Source organism: Euprymna scolopes, chromosome 2 (assembly GCF_053919585.1).
Source record: "Euprymna scolopes isolate OS-2025 chromosome 2, ASM5391958v1, whole genome shotgun sequence".
NCBI lineage: Eukaryota > Metazoa > Mollusca > Cephalopoda > Sepiida > Sepiolidae > Euprymna > Euprymna scolopes.
Genome location: NC_136483.1, coordinates 60572067 through 60588428, shown reverse-complemented (window position 1 = coordinate 60588428; position 16362 = coordinate 60572067).

Genomic DNA, 16362 nt, shown 5'->3' with positions numbered 1-16362 from the left:
ATGAAATAAATATATGTACATAATCATAACACACACACACACACACACACACACATATATATATACATATATGTACATAAATACACATATATACATACATATGTGTGTATATTTGATACATCTTTGTAATATAACATGTGGACATACCCTACCAGAGTCACAAGGAGCTGCGTCTCCCATAAATATGGATTTAATTCGGTTCATTGTACTTTTCTTACATGGTATTCACCACTTATCAAGGCCTTGAGGCCATCCAAGGATAAGGATTATTGCCTGTACAGTAATCTATCGGATAATATCGTAGTAATCGTTAGTAATGGAGATGTGATAAAATGTCTTACTTAAGGGGGCGGTTTATCAGGAATTTGTTTATATTGGACTTGAAGACATCCAAGTTGTAGTCAGGTGGAAACAGGCAAACGGAAGAGAGTTCCACCGGCGTGCAGTTCTAAGAAAGAAGCTTTGCTCATGGACTCTACGCTTTGATTTAGGCACTGATAAAGAGTGAGGAAAATTATTGACAGTGAAAGCACTGCCAATAATTTTCGTGAAAGATTGACGGGGGGGGGCAGACTTTGGAGTTCAGACGAGCACTAGCCATAGAAATTACAAGACAAAGACAGGCTCGCAACGTCTCTTCTGTGGGAGAGAAAATAGCATCCCCCACTAAGCTACGAAGTCTATTTTGTACTCTGTCAAGGCAGAATAGGCTGTTTTTAGCAGCTCCTGTCCATATGTGGTAACAGTACTCCATCCTTGGACGTACTTGGCTTTTTATAGATAGAGAAGTGCATTAGCAGTGAGATATCCACTGGAGCGGTCGAAAGATTCCACCATTTTCCCAGCGACCTTGTCAACAAATTTGATTTACGTGTTCCATTTCAGATCAGGAATAAAGGTCAGTCCTAGAAGCTTGTCAAAACCTGGAGCCTCCCCAAGATAAGAGCCATCCATTTCAATTGATGCCCGATGGGGATCAGACCGCTGTGATGTAAAGATATAACTTGGTTTTAGATGCATTAAAAGTAACCAGCCATCTCTTCCCCCACTGTACCACTGCTCAAGATCAGAGGAGAAAGAATCAGAGAGAACTTTGTCATTTATGGCCTTTGATGTTTTACCATAGATGGTAGTGTCATCGGCATAAATGTCAACGAATGACATAAGTATGTGTTTTGGGAGATCATTGGTGTAGATCAGGAAGAGAGTTGGGCCCATGATGGACCCCTGAGGGACATCCACCAGCATTAATACTGTGGGCCTCTGATTTCTGCCGATCAACCACTACTCTTATGAGCCTATAAGTGAGAAATGATTTAACAATTGAGAAAACATTTCCAGTTTGAATTGTCAAGAGCGATTGCCCTAGAAAGGCCTTTGATATATCAAGAGCAATTGCCCTAGAAAGGAAGCCTTTTTTGAGAGATTCACTAGATGTACTTTCTGAGAATATTAATAGGAGTGTTTCGTGTAATATTTAAATATACTTAGCAGAAGTGCTGTTTTCCTGGTACTGCAACATTTCGGCGATATTACAGAGGTTGGAGTTTGGCCAACAGTGTAGGATCTATTAGGTTGACATCTCTTTTTTGAACTCTATCTAGGTCGAGGGACTAGTGACAGATGCACCAGTCCAGATGTGACAATACTCCATACATGGACGAATAGTGACTTTGTGGAGATACGCGATGCTTTCAGGTGTGAGTAACCTTCAATCACGATAGACGGAACCCACCTCCCTCGCAACAAACTTGGCAATTACCGCAATGTATTTGTTCCAATTCATGTTGTTTGTGAATGTTAAGCCTAGGAAATTTAGGGAAGTACTTTCACGTAATGTATCATCAACCATGCCAATTCGAGGCTGAGAATATTTATTGTAATTATTGAAGAAAACAAGCTTAGTCTTGATGGTATTGACCGTTATCAATTAGGTTCGGCCCCATTCCACTACAGACTGGAAGTCTCCTCTAAAGTTTTATCCATTTCCTTAGATATGTATTCATTGGTTTTCCCCTCGAATCTGTTATAGAGCCTAGAGATCTCTTTAATTGAAGGGGTGGGATTTTGCTGCTTGGATTGATCGAGAATATTTAAGCCCAGGAGGCACAAGTGTTTAAATGTTCGTTGGAGCACATTTCATTAACAGGGTTTTGTTGATAGTGCGAGAACTATGAAGTTGGCAACGCTTTTTTGATCTTAACTTTAAAATTCCATTGAAATATGCAAAATTGAATTTTTGTGAACACGCCCAGTATTTCTCCCCTTTTTCCTCCGAATTCAATAAAAGCTATGGTTAATGTGTCACCGTAAGGAAACAAAATTCTTTATATGTTTTCGATTAAAAAAACATACATTTATAAAAATCACCATCATACGACCTTTCATCAGTTTTATTCTGTTGTTGGCATTGTTATCCTCAGTTTTTCTTCTAGAATCATGTACTTATAGAAAAAAAACCTCGTGAAAGTTGCCAACATCCATAGTGAATGTGGTTCTGTGAGATGTTGATTTCCATTCCACGACGAGCAAAATGTTACACAAGATTGATAAAATAGACTTTGAAAAGCGAATGCTCTAAAGAAAAGAACACTTTGACCCACAAAATACATGAGCAATCCATCGGCATTCCCCAGTAAGAACACCGTTGATAATTCACAATAAACCAACCTCTTCTCAAAGAATGAAATAGCAATGCCTTGTAGCATGGACTTCGTAGAAATGCACAGGACAATATTTCAATTAAGAGAGAACAAACTAGCTCAACGATGACTTAGGTTCTGAGTAGCTTTTGGACAGAGGAATCGGCGGGATTTGGACTTGCCATTTCTAGTCGCTTGTTAGCGTGGTTTTCCACTTTACTACAGCGTCATAACTTATTTTATGTTTGTCGGTAATAAATTTGCTGTTAGTAATTTTATAATTTCTTTCAATTTCTTTTTATTTCTTTGTGCTGTTAGCAAGGATTAGTTTGTCGTCGGCACACCGTAGAAAAATGGAAACTTCTTTTTAATATACTACATGTTTTCTTCTGAGTATTACTCGTGTAAAATATACTGAACATGAAATTCAGAAGTGATCCCATAATAGACCTATAAGATTTTATAGGATTGTAGACTAGCTCATTAAATGGGACTTCGCTGATGTGGGCTAAACTTATTTTTGCGAAGGTATGAGCCCATGTTCCTCCTTGTGTCCAACTAATTGTAAAAAAAAACAATCACTTTACAAAGGTTTTTGTTTCACCATTACATTATCCCCACAATTATGTGCGTTTATTTAGATACATACTGAATTAACAATATAATTAAGCGATTCTCCGCCAGACATTTTCAATTCAAGGTTGGATAAAAAGAGCGGCAGATAGTTAATGTTACAAACCTCTATAAACGTCGTTAATTTTAGAAACTGATCTAAACTGATTAGTGAATCCTAAATATATCGTTTTTGTTTATAATTTGTGAGCTCTGATTAAATGTTAAAACACAAGGAAAAATCGATTTTTTTTTTCGTAAAAATATGTAATTGGGATTAATGAAGGAGGTGGGGTAGTTTTACTTTTTATTTTTCAAATCATTTGGCTTTACAGGATTTTGAGCAAAATATGTTCATATTTTTGTTTACGTTTATACTGTTTGTTTTTTTTATTTTTATTACTAAAAAAACATAAACATATACATTTAAACAAAAACATTCACATCGTTTGCTTATATGTTTATAAAGTTAATAGAATAATAAAATAATATTAAGCTTAAAGTAGTTTTCCTTGTTACTGCAACTTGAAACAAAAATAATAGAAACATAAAAGCTAAAAGAGTATATTGCAACTTTGCTTGTAAAACAGTAAACAGCGTAAACTTTCACAAAAAGCATAAAACAAAAGAAATCTTACAATTTTTCGTGAAAAAGTTTTAAAAATAAACATAAACAGTATAAAGTTTCACAGAAAAATTCACATTTTTTGCTAACAATTCTTGAAATCCCAAAATTAAAAAAAAAATATTTACTAAACTTAGGCTAATTTTTTGTTGCTTTTGTTAATTAAAATATATATTTGGTATACGATAAATTAATGTTGTGAATTATATTTCACGGAACGTTTTATTTAGCTCGGCTTGTTCTGGTGGTTGTCGTCATCTGCATGTAACACCGAGCCAACGTTACAGAAATCCGGATCAAAGATGCATTATTACCGATCAAAGATGCCCCCCACATGGAGACTTATTCGTCAAGAACTTAGCTGCATGTTCTTCAACTCACAAATGTCAATGAGTTTGATTTCGTTTAAACAATTTCATACGTTAACCAGTTTAATCTAAAGCAGAAATTCAACATTTAGTTTATTGGACATGATTAAAGTATTAATGGAGGGCAATATGGGACACGTACACAGTAATCTGAGCATCCTTCAATATAAATGAAATTCAACATATACTTTATTAGACATTATATATAAAATCCATTGAGGGCCATATGCGAACCGCGGACCATAGTCTGCCAATCCATGTACATGAGGTAGTGATGCTGATGATACTCAAGAAAGATTAGTGAGTCCGTGCACCTGGAGTTGGGTTTGCAGCCAGTGGGGGTTGCTGTGGTTCACGTATAATTCAGACACGAGGGTTGATCGGAGGGGTGTTTTGAAAATTAGGCTGAAGCAATTTTCTCGGTAAATAGCTAGCAGACAAAGTTGGACAATGTCCAGCTGCAGGGAAAAAGTTTAGGGGACGTGGGGTGAGTATTAGGCTGGGAGAGGGAACTTCGGCTTCAACCATAAAGCACTGAAAATGGACGGTGGGTGCGGTTGCACACTTCCCTCATCTTTGCAAGTTTTAATGGTCTCACGGCTTTCTTAGAGAAAGGCGTCGAAGGTAAGGCAAGTTTTAAAAATCCTCGCAAATACAAACTCATCGACGCACGCAGACACACACACATGCACACACACACACACACACACACACACACACATATATATATATATTATATATATATATATATATGTATATATATATATATATATGCGTGTGTGTGTAGGAACTGGGATGGTGGAATGGGAGGTGGATGCGCGTTTTTCTCTTTCCGTTTGACCACGACAGGAAACCGAAAAACTCGCCCGGACCACAAGTTGTTGTGACACGAATTGGTCAGTACTCTATTGGCCATTATTACAAGCGAGGATTCGGACGATATCAGGATCTTCGGCTATTCCGGCTTCCCCACCCCGTATTTATATATTTATCATTTTCAGAATGTGAGATACGATATAATTTTTCTACAGTCAAACAACGTCGCAGCTAACACAGACAATGACAGCCAACAAACGGAAGTGCGAGACTCGAATTCCACCCTCATTTGGGTGCATCAGATAAACACATCCAACCTCGGGGTTCGAAGCTCGAATTCGGATGTGTTCAACTGATGAGCCCAAATACGGGCGAAAAGCTCGAATCTTGGACTTCCGGTTTGTTGGCTATCATAGATCCTGTAAGCTGCAATGTTGTTTGACTTTGAAAATGATTATATACATATATATATATATATATATATATATATATAATTATATATATATAATTATATATATATATAAATTATATATATATAATTATATATATAATTATATATATATATATTTATATATAATTATATATATATATATTTATATATAATTATATATATATATTTATATATAATTATATATATATATTTATATATATTTATTTATAATTATATATATATATTTATATATAAGTATATATATATATTTATATATAATTATATATATATTTATATATATATATATATATATATATATTTATATATTTATATATAACTAGCAATGGATGCCCGGCGTTGCCCAGGTGTTTTGAGGTGTATGCTGAGCAAAACAAAAAAAACGGTCAATTTTTTAAACTTCGACCCCTATTATGACCTCTTAACATTTATTGTTTAGGGATCAAGTAAAGTTATTAAGTTAGATCCATGTCCAAGGAATCTATATCTAAAATATCACGTGTTTAGACCCAAAATTGTAGGAGGAGTTTCGTAGAGTTCTCAAAGGTCAAATCGTTGAATATTACCACTTAATCGCCAAATTTCTGTCGAAAACCTATCACATCAATTTTCCCAAATATCAGTACCCTGTATATCAAATTTCGAATCTGTAGGCTTAAAATTGACAGAGTTATAGCGTAGGGAAATGTACACAGACGCACAGACACACACAGACACTTTCACTTATATATATATATATATATATATATATATATATATATTAACATAAACATCATATATATAAGGATAATAGTACGCCATTAATATAACAAAAGACCATATATTTAAGGATAATATATAATAAAACACCATATATATATATTTAAGGATAATAATAAAGATCTGTACGTTGCGAAAATTCCATCGCACTGCGTCTATTATTATCATCGAACTATCGCCTAATCGAATCAACACAATAATATTGGTTTGTGGCTGTCAATGAATTTCAATATGAATCCCAAAGATATTTTTATTTAACACTGAAATGGATACTCGCTTATTTACTGAAGTGAAAGGAAAACCCGGGGGAACTTTACCCAAAAATAAATCTATATTTTTTTGTGTGTATTGATATTCTTATTAATACCCCCTTTTTTCTATTTATTTAAAAAGAAAATACAACTTTGTTATTTATGAGTCGTGGAATTGCATTCATCTACAAAAGATCTAGCTAATGTGCATATATTTTTATCGTTTTTAATTAATTCCCTATTAGTTTTTTTTTCGGTTCTTTTATACGATGATCATCATTATTTAACTTTTACGTGTAATTATATTCACACAGATATTCTATATGATTTATATTTGCGTAATATTTGCGTAGAAAATGAAGAAAATAAGATTTACTGTGTGTGTTTATCGTGTGTAAGTCAGCGGGCTTGGTTGCCATAACAATGTGACGTAGACAAAGACGGTAGTGAACGTGTGTGTTTGTGCGTGTGTGCGCGTGTGCTGGAAATTATAGTAGTACTAATAGCGTTTGTTTTCGTGTTGTGTGTACGTGTGTGCGGCTAACGCCAGAGTGTGTGTCTGTGTGCGCGTGTGTGCGCGTGTGTGCGCGTGTGCTGGGAATGGAGGACAGCGTTTGTTTTCGTGTTGTGTTTATATTATGCATATTGTTTCGTATCTTAAGGAATGAGAAGATAGGCAGTATTTAATAAAGTGTGAATTAATTAATAATAATGAGAATCTTACTAATATAAATAAGGAAAGTAAGTAATTTGAAAAACAAAGGAAGCATGTTAGTAAATGGAAGTGGGTGTCGTAATGTTAGACGATAACGGCAGTGAGGATGGTGTAGGTGTAATGGCGGACGTGGTGTCGGAGGTTGGATTGTGAGGCTGGTGTAAGTTTCGTAATTTCGTAATTTGTAAATGGCAAGTAAGGGAGAAATAGACTCCCCCAAGATGGAAAATAAATAACGGCATAATATTATATGGTAAAGTTAAGAACGTAGGAACCATATTTTTTTAGGAGATGTGATAATTGGATTAACCAATCAGAAATCGTCTGTGGCACACACATCTCTGTTTTTATAGATATATAGATTATATATATTTATATATAATTATATATATATTTATATATAATTATATATATATATTTATATATAATTATATATATATATTTATATCTAATTATATATATATTGATATCTAATTATATATATATATATTTATATATTTATATCTAATTATATATATATATATTTATATATTTATATCAAATTATATATATATATATATATATTTATATATAATTATATATATATTAATATGTATTATATATATATATATACATTTATATATAATTATATGTATATATTTATATATAATCATATATATATATATTTATATATAATTATATATATATATTTATATTTATATATAATTTATATATATTTATATTTATACATAATTATATATATATTTATATATAATTATATGTATATATTTGTATATAATTATACATATATTTATATATAATTATATATATATATTTATATATAATTAAATATATATATAATTATATATATATATTTATATATAATTATATATATATATTTATTTATAATTATATATATTTATATATAATTATATATATATATTTATTTATAATTATATGTATTTATTTATAATTATATATATATATATTTATTTTTAATTATATATATATATTTATTTATAATTATATATATATATTTATATATAATTATATATATATATATATTTATATATAATTATATATATATATATATATATATATATATACTAGCAGTTCCACCCGGCTTTGCTCGAGCTCTACGTACTGTTCAAAAGGTTATGTGCAATATATATATATATATATATATATATATATATATATATATATATATATATATATATATATATATTATTACATTTACGCCCAAAACAAGGCACATTGCCACTTTGTTGTAGGGGGCTACTATCAGGGGCATAAGCATCAGGGGTAATGTGTAGGAAGTTGAGCAGCAAGATGTCGATTACGTTGCGCTTGAACTTCTGCATGTCAGTACAGTCGGGGAAGCAGGACCCCGGAAGAGAATTCCAAAGTGTAGCTGTTCTGGGGAAGAAACTATTAAAAGTTTCAATATGTAAAGTAATGCATTTCTGTATAATAGTCTTCCTTATCTACCATAGAGAAAAGACAGACATACATTTTCACTTTTATAGATATATAAATAGATAGATAGATTGGATGCAACATATAGTAATGATTTAAAAAATATAAAAAAAGACTCATGCGCCACCAACTAATAAAGATGAGACTAATTGTCCGAAATAAAAAATAAATTAATAGATATAATGCTCATCTCAAAATGAATTCCTATTAAGGAATAATATATAAACCATTATCTGTATAGATAACAACCGTTTTATATATATATATATATATATATATATATATATATTTATATATATAGAGAGAGAGAGATAACAACCATTATATGCATATAGTAGTGGGGGGGGGGTACCCGGCGTTGCCCTGGTTTTTAGAGGCGTGTGTTGTTGGGGGGGGGGTAAAATGAAATCAAAGCGAAGTCATAACCCTGTTTAAATATTATAAAAACAAACAATGGTAAAACTAATTAAAAAAATCGTGTAAAAAAAAAAAAGATTAAAAAATGTACGTGATTCAAAACGAACGGTCCGGCGGTGCCCGTGTGTTTGAAAAATACCAAAGAAGTTTTAAAGGGGGGGGGGCTAGAACTCGAATCATTGAGGCGGAAGTGCCAAAGAAAAAAAAGAAAAAAAACATGATGAATTAACTAAAATGTGAATTAGGCCAAATATCAATACCGCAGTGAAGTTTTTTTTGGTTTAGTTTCAGTAGTCACATCATACTCGAATTCTAAATGAATGTTTTTTCTTTTCTCGAATTCTAAATGAATTTATTTGTTTTAATTTTAATGTAAGTGTAATGCAAGTGCATTCATGATATCGTTGCGTTGTAGTCGTTGTGTAAAAAGTTAATGTTGAGTGTAAAGTACTAATAAATAAAGGTCATAGTTAGATTTCACGGTTAGAGTCGTTAAAACCGGAAGTAAAATCCGATTAGTCTCTAAGATTGCGTCTTACACTAACGAAAAAAAAGCAAAAAGAAAACAATAATAATAATCGCGTTTTCGCGATTTTTTGTTAAATTTGTGTTTAGTTTTATTTATTATATAAAACAGAAAGCTTAAATCAGGGTAAAAAGATTAAAAAAACAAAACAAAAGAAAACGGCAAAAGCAACCTAGTACGATTGCAAACCGGTGTGTTTCCTCGAACTGTTCCTTGTAAACGCATCCGCTGCTGTGTAAATGGGGAGAGGGAAAGGGAGGACTCTAATAGACAGAAAATTTGTTGCAACTTCCATTGAATCTAAGCGATTTTGGCAGTAAACTCTCACCGGAAAAATATAGGAATGTACCATTGCAGAGGAACTGTAGAGGTAATAGGTCTATAGTAAACCTCAGATAACGTGCTACAGTCTGTACGCATTACATTTGCATGTAATTACATGATTTTAATACTATTAAGGTCAAAGTCAGAGGGGAAAAAGTGAGTTCATTTTATTTATATAGAAGAAGATAGATAGAAGAAGAAGAAGAAGAAGAAGAAGATAGAAGAAGATAGAAGATAGATAGACGAAGATATATAGAAGAGAGAAAAGATAACAACCATTACATATATATGGATATATATACATGACAACCATTATATATATATATATACATATATATATAACAACCATTATATATATAAAGATATATATATATAACAATTATACATATATAAATATACATATATATATAACAACCATTATATATATATAACAACCATTATATAATATCCATTATATGTATATATATATATAACATGCATTATAAATATATATAACATCCAATATATATATATATATATATAACATCTATTCTATATGTAAATATTTATATTTATGTAACAATTATTTTATATGTAAATATATATATATATATATATATAAATAATCATTATATATATAGATATGTATACATAACAAACATCACATATATATATATATGTATAACAACCATTATATATATATATATATATATATATATAAACAACCATTGTATATATAATCCAGCAGTCGTTATCATCGAAAATTAAATAGCAAAATGCTATTGTGATAACGCAACGCGATTTGAAACTGACCGATAAATAACTGTGCTCTAGAAATCTGGGATAACTTTTCATACGGACTTCAATCATGTATTTAGCAATAAGCAGCGAATTTTGTAAACATTGCTTTTTAGAAAATAATACTTTTAAATTAATAACCTAGAAAAACGCCCATCACATTGGAAGGGTAAGGAATGCAATATATCATACCAAAAATTACTCTTCATAAAACGAGAGAAGCTAACGCCTTGGAGGCTAATAGTATAACGACAGAAGATATACAGTGGGGAACGACAGAAGATATACAGTGGGGAACGGCAGAAGATATACAGTGGGGAACGGCGCTCAGGCTGGCTTTAATGTTTAGGAAGGTCATGTTGGTGCTATTCTCGACGTATAATCACAGTAGTCCAGCAGTTAAAGGTCGGAGAAGAATGGGGCAATGGGGGAAGGATACAAAGTCGTAGCATTCCTTCTGAATCCAACCCTGGGTGTCTTGGGACTTGTTGGCCGGCACCGAGTCTTGCCACGCCAGAATCTTCCAACAGCCACTTGATTGCACCACGGGATCACGACACTGTAAACACATCTCGGTACACTTTTATGTTGACTTTCAAGCCGATCTTAGAAGATGTGAGGTGGGATAATGTGACCCTCACTTCAAACCAAAAGAAAAGTCATAACCTTGGCCTGAAACTTTGTTTTCGTCATCCTGGGCACGTTCCTGTTATTTGTGTCAATCCCGCGATGAATTTTGAGGGGGCTGGCAATGGTCCTGTTGTCATAACTTGGTAAGGTAAGAACATGTTTGTACAACAGCGCAACTCTGATCTCGCTTGTTTAACAGTGTGCCACATCCAGACATTATACAAAGCTTCTATCACTCTTGGGATTTGTACATAACTTGCCTCTTAGTAGATAGTCTTCAACAAAATAAAGAAAACTGTTTTGTTATCAAATAAAATCATGCCGGTTTTTAGGGCGACAATTTTATTGTTCAATCCCATCAGTGGAAAAACTGTTTACACCGGAGAAGTGTACATATTTGGTAGCCTTATATATAATTTTAACAAATAAAAATAATATAAATGAATCACTTCATTTTTATTGTGATTATATATATATATATTTATATATATATATGTGTGTGTGTGTGTGTGTGTGTGTGTGTGTGTGTGTATTGTGTTTTTGACATGTTATTATAAATATACAAGTCTATACATTGCTGTATACTTTATATAAACACAAAAATGAATCTCGGGAATTTATATAGTTAATTATCATCATATTAAATGTAAATATATATATATATATATATATATATATATATATATATATACTTAGTATATATATGCGTATGTATATAATGTATATATATAATATGTATATATATATATATATTGTATGTATATTATGTACATATAGTGAACATATATAATTTGAATGTATATATATTATGTGTATATAATGGATATATATAACATTTCTCTCTCTCGCTCTCTCTCTCTCTCTGTCTCTCTCTCTCTCTATATATATATGTATATATATATATATATATATATATATATATATATATACTAGCAGAAGTACCTGTCGTTGACTGGGTTCAAAAACAGCTTACAGAAAATGGACTGTGTTTGATGAAAGTATGATAGATTATGAAAAGGAGGGGTTGTAAAGAGATAGGTTTTGATACTCAAAAATTTTACCCTAAGCAAAATATTATGAAAGTAAAGATAATTTTCGCGAAAATATATTTTTTATATCAACTTTGTTTCCATTCATAGCCAAGAGGTACCAACAAAATGAGGTTTCCTTACAAAGAGAAAATGTTATATATATAATAATATAAATATACAAGAAATAAATGTTACCACAGTCAAAAAAAGTTACGTTTATGGTAGAAAAGTTCATTGGTTAGTAATTTTAAGTAGTTTGTAAAAGATTTTTTTTAATTCACGAACCGGTGTAAAAAATCAAAATGGCAGTTACTTTGAAATGGAGATCCCCATTTTCAATTTGAAGGAGGGTCACCTGAGCATTCTGTGTTAACAATTTAAGAGAGTTCCGTCAGCGTAAGAAATGTTTATAAACATATTTTTATGTTTTCCGTTATTTTGGGCTTGAGGAATATTCGATTATGGCATGTGTAGTATATATAAAAAAATAATTTAAGTAGTTCTCGCCTCAAATTTCGTTTTAATTTCGGGTCGCTGAAATTATTTCAAGTAAAGAGCATTAAAAACTATTTCGAAACAATAAAAAAAACATGAACTGAACTTTTATTCACCATGGTAACATTTATTTCTTGTATATTTATTTTTTCGGGTAGTCGTTTGTTGGCTTTTCTGCTTAACACTCTTACTAAATAATATCGACGAAATATCGAAAATCAAAGAAGCAAAAACAGTTTTGAAAAATAATGAAGCTTTACTTACTTAAGTAAAATAATCCGGAGCAGCAAAATGGGATATTAAAAACGTCAACACGTAATTACTGTAGTTTTTTAAAGCAAAGAATCGATATAAACATCAATAATAAGAAAATGGCGCCCTTTTAAAGCAGAACAGCTTCGTTTCAGTTTTAAAGTATTGAACGTTGTAGTATTGCGCCGTCGGATTCAAGGTTGTACAATTATTATGTAAAGAACACGCAGAAAAGATTGTAATTAACTGAATTCCTTCTAGTACACTGACAAACACAGCTTAAACAGATATATAAATAAAAATAAAAAAGGTTATGTAAATGTTTTTAAAAAGACACGTAACCACGTGAGCAGGATTGTTCCTGCTTTTGACACGATAACAAGTAACGTTCTTATTTTTTTAATTATTTATCTATCTATCTATCTATTTTCGAAAGAGTGCCATGTGCAAGTGGAGAAGGAAAAAACAGAGTTATGCAAAATTTGTGTCGAGAATTGTCTAAAGTTCCGACTTTTTTTTGGCTTTCACTTTAATAAGAACGTGAATTAATGAGGTGAATATATTCGACACAGTATGATTCAACTCAAAAAAGTAAATAAAAGCTAACGTGAATTAAGATTAAAGTTAAGGTGTTATTGTGGACCCTCACCCATTTAAAAAAAAAAACCTTGTTAAACTTTGTGACATATTTAAATTCTATGGAGGTCAGGCGCGAACGAACACCACATAATTTTATTATACCATATTTCTTCAAACTGCAACATAATTATCAAAGTATACTTGCGCAAATAGATATGAAAGGTCTTTGTTAAAGTTTGTGCTATATTTCCATGGAGTACAGGCGGGAACGCAGACCCCACAATTTTATTATACCATCCCTATTTAAGTTGAAACATACTTATCAAAGTATTCTTTTGTACATCTATATCAAAAATCCTTGTAAACGGTTTTTTTCCATTTTTTATTTCCATACTTTGGGGCCAGGCGGGAACACAGACCTCACAATTTTTATGAACCACCGTTCTGCCTTATCAAACATACCCATTCCTGATCCTCGATTTATCTTCTATCATTATATGTAATCAGTTTTTTTTTTTAAATAGTCACCCATATTGGAGCCTATTCGTGACCAGACACACACACAGACGTTCAGCTATATATATATATATATATATATATATATATATATATATATATATATATATATATATATAACTTCTACTTTGCTTTCTGCGGAATTTTTATCAAATGAGTTTTAATAATATATTTAACGAAATTTGATATATTACGAAAAATATGTTTTCATTACGCTAAAGTGTTTGTGTCAAGTTATGTCTCAATAGATATCATAGCATTTACCGAGTTCGAAGTTCCAGTTAATTCGTATAATATATAGGCTATATATTTTTTAAATTTGAATTTTGAAAAATAGTTTTACTTTCTCTTATTTCAATTTCTTTTTTAATAAACATTGGACTAATACTTTAAGAAAACAATTGATTATATATCTAAATTACATGTATACGAAATACACGTGCATACACATTCATGGAATCAATATATAAATTATATGTTACGAAATCTCAAGGTAAAAATCATTTTATCCAGATAATTGTCGCATCACCATAAGTTGTATGTAAACGTATCAAATATTTGTGTTTAGTTAAATCGTAAACAAATCACTAAAAAATTGAAAACACCTTCGTTTTGAAATGAAAGGATTTGTTGCCAATGTTAAAAAAGGAAACCTAAGTATAAATCAGGAAAAGATGTTAGGCATATTTATTTACAATACAAAAGTCGTCTATTATTTTTTATATTAATATTTTCAAATGTATACGCCATAAATGTTTGCTATAGTTTTCATACTAACACGTAAAATAGAAAATGCTACCTTATATTATGGTAATGGAGAACACCGTGTTGTTGACAGTTGTATTTAATTAGGTAGATATTTTAAATGGATATTTATAAAATGTGAAAACACATAATAACTTTTAATGCCAATAAAGCGTTTCAATTCAATAAACCCCAAGGAAATGTTCATAAAAATGAAATTTCTAAAAAAATGCATAAAGCAAATAGCCGCTTGCAGCATTGCCATAAGACAACATTATAATTGGGTGTTATGAGTCAATTAAGTTTGCATTATACAAGTAACTTTTAACATATGCTGCATAATATATTTTAATATAATTGTTTTTTTTTAATATTGAAAACTGGTACAGTCGCATATATTTTTCTTATAATTAAGTTCATGCGTCAGTCTGACAATATTTTTCTTTCTTTGCTTATTGGTCATTTCCTTATTTCTTCCTCTTTTCCATTCTTCCTTTTTTTCCTTCTTTTGCCATTTGTTTTCAATCCTATACTATGTCGTTTCACAATTTTTTTACTTTCTTCTTTTAATCCCTTTATTTCACTCTACTGTTCTACATTATTTAGCCTTTCTTTTGTTTTAATTTAAAAATCACACATTCTTTCGTTTTCTTCTTTACCTGCCCCTATGCCTAGTTCGAATCAAAGTCATTTCAAGACGGTTTTATTTCCAGCAAAAGAGCCGTATTTACGACCATTGCTACTGCCGCCGGCGTAGGCGTCGACGTCGATAGTCTATTTTGGACCCAACGAACGTTACTCGTATGCAATGACCAATCCGACGCAGCCATAAGTGCACAAGCATTTTTTCGGTGTTTTTAGAGCCAAATGATTGTATTCTCTTTATTACGATGGCGGATGAATATGGGCGAGAAGAATGTGAATGGGGTGCCACCGTGCGGCGTTATAGGCTATCAACGGCTGCTCATTTTTGGTGGCGTTGGTACTATTAGTTAAGATGGCCGGATTGTTGCTGGGATTTCGGTAGCGTACGAAATTGAGATAGGAAGCAAATTTAAAGGAATAAAATTGCTGATGAGTTTCCGTGTGTAAACGAGAGGGAGGGGTCGGTGAATATGCGAGAAACATATGCAGGTAGAAACTACTTGTCCAGCACCCCCTCACTCATCCACCCTAACTGAAACTTTTAAATAAAATAAAATGAAATGACAGCTCAAGCAAAAGTTACGTTTAAACCAGGACCAAACTCAAAGAAAACCAACCTGCCTCCTCCCTTGAGGCTTGCATTTACTAATATCCGCGGGCTTAGAACTAACTTAGATGATGTTGAGTCATTTCTCCTTGTAAACACCCCGGATATCTTAGCATTAAGTGAAA